Below are 6,862 nucleotides of genomic sequence, written 5' to 3' on the forward strand. Positions count from 1 at the left end.
CACACCTCCCAGAAGTCACCCTCACATTAGTTCCCACGATTGTGGCCGTGGGGACTGACTCTTAGGGTCCAGCGTCTCTGAGGCCACCGGCTGTGTGCGGCCCCCAAGGCACTTAGCTGAGACAGAACGAAATGTTGTTCACTCTCTAAGAGCTGTGACCTGCGGGAGCAGGAGGAAGCAGGGACACCCTCTCTGAAGGTCCCCAAAAGGGGACAGGCTGCCCCTCGCTGGGACAGGACTTGGGGAGCTTCTGACTGTAGGGAGGGAGGACAGGCAGGATGCCGCCAGCGCACCCTTCAGGCCTGAGGGACACTGGATCCTGCAGGGGGTTAAGGAGCAAGAGCCCTCAAGTCAGAGGGGAGGAGAAATCCTCCCTCAGTTTTCTTCTAAATCTATGTCCTTGAGCCAGTTACTGGGCCTCTCTGAGTCTCGGTTTCCTGTGTTTGAATTAGAGATAAGAAGGCTACCCCACCCAACAGGGGTATTTTTGAGGGTTTAATGGGATAATGTAGGAAAAGCACTTGGCACGGTGCCTGGCACACAGTAAGCGCTCAATAAATGCTGGTGCCATTGCAATGTGAGCGGCGGAGGCCCCAGGAGGCACCTCTGCCTGCTCTTCATCTGGGAACTCACTCTGAGTCCATCAAATGCTGAGCAGCAGAAAGGTGTGGGTGGAAGAAATGCACAGAAAGAAACTGAATTCCAAACCAAACCTGCTTCAACTCACCTCCTAAAGGCAGCCCCTCAGGCCAACGTGCCTCCCAGGTCCCCAGGAAGTGCAAGAAGCCAAGGACAAGGGCCTAGGGCCGCTCTGGGCTGGGAGCAGACACTGCCAGATGACAGCTTGGAACATTTAGAGGCCACATCGGGAGACCAGTCCCAGCAGGGACGCACAGGCCCTGCCCAAAGGCCAACTCTCCGAGGCTGGAGAGTGTGGGACGTTCTGTTCCAGCCCCACGGGAAGCTCAGCGCTGCGCACTGGAAACAAAGAGGCCAAGGCAGGACCTGTGCGTGTGTTCCTGATAGCCACCAGAGGCAGCACACACATAACACGGCAGCTTCCGTACACGATCTGTGCCCCAGATGCCCTCGGCACCAGGGTGCCCAGGCCCACCCTCTCTGCCTGGCTGACTCCTTTTCAAGCCTTGCCCCAAATGTCACGTCCTTTGAGAGCCACTTCCTAATCTGCAGACAGAGACAGTCTCTTCTTTATCTGCTCATCCCTGTGTTATAGCACTTGTTTCATTATCCTAAGACTGACTCCTCATTTAATAACAACAATAATGCTTACATCACATTGACTATGCCAGGCACTGTGCTAAGCTCATCACGTGTATCAACTCATGTAACCGTCGTAATTCTATGAAGTTGGCATTATTAGTATCGCACTACAGATGAGGAAACCGAGGCACAGAGAGGTAAGATGACCTGTGCAGTGTTACCCAGCTAGAAATGGTGGACACTGGGTTTGAACCCAAGCTGTGAGGCCTCAGAATCTATACTTTTACTATAAACTCCTGGAAAGCAGGGCAACATCTGATTTGTCTCGCTCCCTACCACCTAGCATAGGCTGAGCACACAGTAGGTGCTTAGAAAAGAGGGACTGATCATGCAAGCAAGTGCCTGCACAAGGCTAATCTGGTGAGTCTTCCAGCCTCTGAACTGTAGGACAGAGAGACACAGCCCTCAGGGAAGCAGAAGGTGAAGGCACCCTTCTTATTTACCCTGTCTTAGCCATCCCACGACACACTGCTGTCCGGCTGCGTCTCTTCTTCCATGCCTCTGGCCTTGTTTCCTGTTTCTCAGTTTATCTTCCGCCCTTGTCTTCCTCCCTTTCTGGTCCTAGGTCCCTCTCCCCCTTGCCTGCCCCATCCAGCCTCCACCCATCGTCCTTGTCCTTCCCTGTAGTTCTCGAAGCCTCAAAAGCCTCCCACCCCCATTCTTTGCCTTGGGGCTTCTACAGCATCCAGACTTGGCCAGGGAGGCTGAGAGCTCCAGTGACCGGCCAGGGACCAAGCTCCGACACGCTGACCCTGAATGAAAACAGTAATTTCCCATCGGCTCTACCTGCACGCGGGGTGGCGTGGGGGTGGAGATGGTTGCCTGCCTACAGCTTGTCCAGATCCGCGCAGGATCAGGAAGATCCACCGCCTGCCCTGCCTCCTCTCCCAGGCTCCCAACCCCTCCAGCAAGCCCTCCCTGGTCACTTGAGAAAACTTATTCACGCAGCCATTCAACAAGCCCTACAGATTCTAATATTCTAACTGAGGAGGTAAGGCATGCTCCTGAAAAATTCTGTTAAAATGTAATCTTCAGATAACAGTACAAGTTACCAGACGTCACACACGTCGGAGGGGCCACATGAACCACAGATAATCAGGGATTTCAAAATGGAGGCCTATGTGACCTGGGGCAAGTGGCTGACAGTCTACTCCTCAATTTCCCCAACTGTAAAGCAGGGAGTGGTAATCCAGACCTTGGAAGGTTGTCAGAAGGACCGAATGAGGTAATTTCTGGAAAGCTCCTGACACACACTGGTGCTTAGTAGGTGCTTGATAATAAATTTGTCTCTTTCTCCCTTCTCTAAGGCCCCGGCATTCTCCTCAGCCCTCCCAGATAAATGGTGAGATACGAACTGGTCCATCCTTGCAGGTGAGAAACACCTGTAAGTTTTGTAGGACCTGGCACACTGTAAGGAGATGAGCATGTCATGTTAGAGGTCACCTGGTGTGATGATGACAATTCACTGCACTGTTCACCCTCCTTCCCTGAAACCCCCCTCATTCCCCACCCGGAAGCGGCAGGTCTTTGAAGAGCCTGGTGGGCAGAGAACTGTCAGCTGGGAAGCCCAGATAAAATTCAGGTCTGCCCTGAGACTGGGGAGGTTTGTTTAATTGCTGTGTCCTCAGCTCCTAAAACAATGCTGGGCACACAGCAGGTGCTCAATAAATTGCTGAATGAATGAATTTTTTAAAAAAGCAATGGATTTTCTTTTACTTTCAAATTTGAAAAGGGGCGTAGGGGTAGGAGGGGCAAAGGGCAGGGTGCAGGAGACCTGAGGACAGGGCAATGCAGCTGCCAGCCGGCCAGCCCGGCTTCCCCTCTGCAAAGGGGATGCAGCAAAGCCAATAGTGCGCGTGCACCCACCCTCACGACATTCGGGGCCGCGTGCACATGCCTGGCTTGCGGTTTAAGCTGCAGTTTACAGAAGAGAAGGGGGCAAAGGTGGAGACAGAGACCCGGGAGGGAGGGAGGGAGCAGACTCAGCAAGAAGGAGGAGGGTGACCCAAGAGGGAAAGCAGGGCGAGGGGAAAGGGGCACGAAGAGATGCTTGAGGAGGAATGAGCAAGAAGAGTGAAGGAGAGAGAAAGAGAGGAGGAGGAAGGAGAGAGACAGGCAGCAAGAATGGGGATGGGGAGGAATCGTGGAAAGGACAGAGGAAAGCTGCTCTCTAACCCCGGGTGGAAATCCTCTGAGCGACCTCTGAGTTCCCACTGCCACTTGGTGTCTCCTTGGGGTTAGGCTGGGCCAGGGGGAGGGTGTGGATCTGGGGATGCTCCTAGACACCAGGTGTCTGCCAGACCCTGGGCAGGTCTCAATCCCCAAAGCACTGAGGCCCTTAGGTCCATCCTTTCCAAATAATGAGGTGCCAGCCCAGGCCCAGAGGGACCCCCAGGGGGGAAGGAGACCCCGTGTGAGGCAGCCCAGGGGAGGGAAGAGGGCCTGGAAGGCTCAGACCTCCTGGCTGTGCCTTTCTCTTTCCATCTTCTCCTGACAAGGGCACCTGGCCAGCCAGGAAAGTGGGTCAGGCCACCCACATGTGACTTTTTTCTGGTAACAACAGGGCCCACAGGCAAGGGGGCCAGCCCTGCCCACCCCATACCCAGAGCTCTTTGTGGGAGGAAGCTTTAAGGAGCTGTGGGCAGCGGGAGGGGATCCTGGCCTTCTCATTCAGGAAGAGGACACTGGGCCAGGCTGGCGGGGAAAGGAGAGCCTGCCGTCAGCCTGGGCGCATGGAAAGACTCAGATCTCCTGCACGATGGTGACCAAGCTGGCAGGGAGCCACCTCTATTCCCTGACCGGAGGAGGCTGTTCTCTCTACGCCTCCCCCCACCCCCGGGGGTCTTCAAGCAGAGGGCCCGTCCCATCCACCTCTGGCAACTGAGCGCTGGGCCCAGTCCACCCCCTCCCGACCCTGCCATTCACCCAATTAGAAGCTGCGTTGGCTCCAACAGATGGGAGCTGCGGCAGCCTGAGGAACAGAGCACAAAGCCCAGCTGACATTTTCCTTCCTGTTCCTTTGGTGGGGGAGGGAGGCCAGGGACGGAGGGGAGCACAGCAACACCCTAGAGCCCACCCCCGGGATCCAGGTCTCCTGCACCTCTTTAGCTTCTCAGCTCGGCCCTCAAAGGAGCTCAGTGCCCCCTCACCCGGCGCCCCCTCGCTGGCTGGGCAGCCAGAGCCTGCGCCGCCCTTGCCTGCAGGACAGACGGACCACCTGTGGCTGGCCAGCCCCTCCCGTCTCGGGTGCTACGGTGGGCCCGGAGCGGTCCTTCTGTTCCGCTTCCCACTCCCAGAGCCCCCAGGCGGCGCCCAAGGCCGCCCCATCCCCCACCCCAAACGTCCCATCCCAGGCTGTGGACAGACCCCTGCCGGCCCGGGAGCAGCCTGGCTGCTGGTTCCAGATACTTCGGGCAGATACCAAGGCGACCCTGTGCCGGCACAGACGCGAGTCCAAGGAAGGGGAAGTTCCCGAGGCTCTGGAGCGCGAGCCCGCCCCTGTCACGCCCTCCCTAACCTCTCGGCCACCTCTCGGCTCCTGGCCTCTCAGGGCCCGCTCCACCCAGCAACAGTTTGGGGCGGGGCGGGCTCTCCGGGAGGGTTAAGGCCCAGACGTCCCCTCCGCCGCCGCCTCGGGTCCAGCCGCGCGGTCGGCCCCTTCTCGACATTCCCCAGCCCCCTTCCCGCTCCCCTCCGGCCGCCTCCCTCCCCGCGTCCCCAGCTCCCCTGCGGGCATCTCGGCGGAAGCCCGCGGCCGCCCCTCCCGGGCTCAGCCCCCGGCCGCACACTCACCCCGCGGACGCCGTCCGGGCTCCCGGGGCCGCCGTCCGCCGCACGCCGCTCGGCTTCCGCGCGCCGGGCTGGGGAGGCCGGTCCGCGCCCTCCCTCCGCGCGCGCCGCCGGCACAGGCCGGGCGAGGGCCGGGGGGCGCGCTCCCCGCCGCGGAGCGGTCCTGGGGCAGGGCGGGCGCAGGGCGAGCGCAGCACCGCCACCCCCGCGCGCCGGGGCCGAGGCGGGCGGCCGAGAGCCGGGCGCGCCCTTTGCGCGCCGCGCGTCCCCGAGCGCACCGAGCGGCCCTCGCGGCGCCCCCGCTGCGCGCCCCTCCTCCCGGCTGCTCCCTCGCCCTCCTCGCTCGCTACTCCGCCGCTCTCCCAACCTCCCCAGCCCGCTCCGGTCGCCCTCTCCTCGTCTGCGTGCCACGCCGCCCCCTCCAGTCCCGCTGCCGTTTTAACTCTTGAGTGGCCAGGGGCCCCCTCTCCCTAGCACACGTAAACACCCCACAGGCAGAAGTTGGGTGGGGCCAGATGCTAAAGCTTGAGTATCTGGGCTGGTGGTGTTCTTGTGCCTTTAGAGGCAAGGCTTGGCTGAAAGGAGAAAGGGGCACAGCGCCTGGGTCTCAAGAGAAGGGGATAGGTCTTCTGATGTCGCCTCTTACCCTGTTGCAAACGCCAGGAGGACAGAGAGGAAAGCCAGCAGCTTTTAGAGGACAGGTACAGAGCACAGGCGCAGTGTGCACCCAAGACCACGTTTTTGCATTGCATGGTGCTACCCTTCCGAAGTTAACAGTGGACTAAGGATTGCAGGGGGGAGGTTAGAATTTGTCCGTGAGTACAGGCACCTCTCAACCTAAAGAATGGAGTGGAATACGCCCCCTGAGTTCTCATGCCCTTCCAACATTGCTCCCTGAGCTGGGCAGTTCTGGCATTTCGGAAGCTCCTGTCCTGGCCCTTAGCAAAGGATGTCGATGTACCTAGGTGTTAGGTAGCAACTGGCCAGCCCACACAGGCGCTTGGCTTTGGGGATGTCCATGCTGCAGGCTGGGCATTATGAACACTGCCAAAGGAGAGCAGGAGCTCATCCATGCTGAGGGTGGGTGCTGGGCTGCTGCCTGGTGGCTTGGAAAGGCTGGCTCACTGCCGCTAGTCTGGCTTACCAGAGTGGGTCTCCTGTTGGAGTGAAGGCTGGAGGCCCATGCCTTAGCGGGGCCTTCAGCTTGGACGCTGGGAATGGACAGGGAGCTGAGCTCCATGACAGGCCACACCCCTCTGATGGGTCCTGCCGCGTTTGCAGAAGCAACAATAAGGGAGGGAGAGGGGGAGCCCAAGGTAGAGGGAGTCCTGCGGCAGTGGTGTCCCTCTGTCGTCCTCCACCCAGGGCTGAGCTCAGTGCCTCCCGTGTGCCAGGCGCAGGACAGAACACCGACAGAGCTCCCGGCTGTCTTTCCCAGGGCTCGGCCGGTGGGCCTGAAGGTCTGTGTGTTCTGTGTGCACAGAGGGTGTTCTCGCCTGCGTATAGTCAATAGGCAGGCAGGAGATTCCCACTGTACCTGTGATCCTCCCATGCCCCAGCTGCCACCCCTGCTGTGGGCCGTAATTCAAGGAGCTTAGAGGAACAAGGTGGAATTATAGGAAACAAATTTACATTTCGAGGCGATGGATGTGCCATAGAAATGCAGAAAGGAAAGGCCATTACGGCCAGGGTTGTTCATGGAAGGTTTGATGGACAAGTTGAGCTTCAGGCTGAGGCTGGATGGAGGGGTAGGTTTTGAACTGACAGAGAAAACAGGGCCCAGCAAGTGCAG

General features: G+C 59.1%; 1 protein-coding gene across 4 annotated transcripts in view; it reads right to left on the bottom strand.

The window, feature by feature from the left end:
* LRRN2 (leucine rich repeat neuronal 2) overlaps positions 1-5,212 on the bottom strand; it is a 77,690-nt gene extending 72,478 nt beyond the window's left edge. For 2 of the 4 annotated variants that reach the window (XM_070266231.1, XM_070266227.1), the window contains exon 1: positions 5,074-5,198. The gene's annotated coding sequence lies outside the window, so the exon portion shown is untranslated. Of the gene's footprint in view, positions 1-5,073 lie in introns of all 4 variants that reach the window. The other 2 variants (XM_023640253.2, XM_070266228.1) reach the window with 2 other exon arrangements.
* Positions 5,213-6,862: the final 1,650 nt, after the last annotated feature.

Source organism: Equus caballus, chromosome 5, assembly GCF_041296265.1.
Source record: "Equus caballus isolate H_3958 breed thoroughbred chromosome 5, TB-T2T, whole genome shotgun sequence".
Taxonomy (NCBI): Eukaryota; Metazoa; Chordata; class Mammalia; order Perissodactyla; family Equidae; genus Equus; species Equus caballus.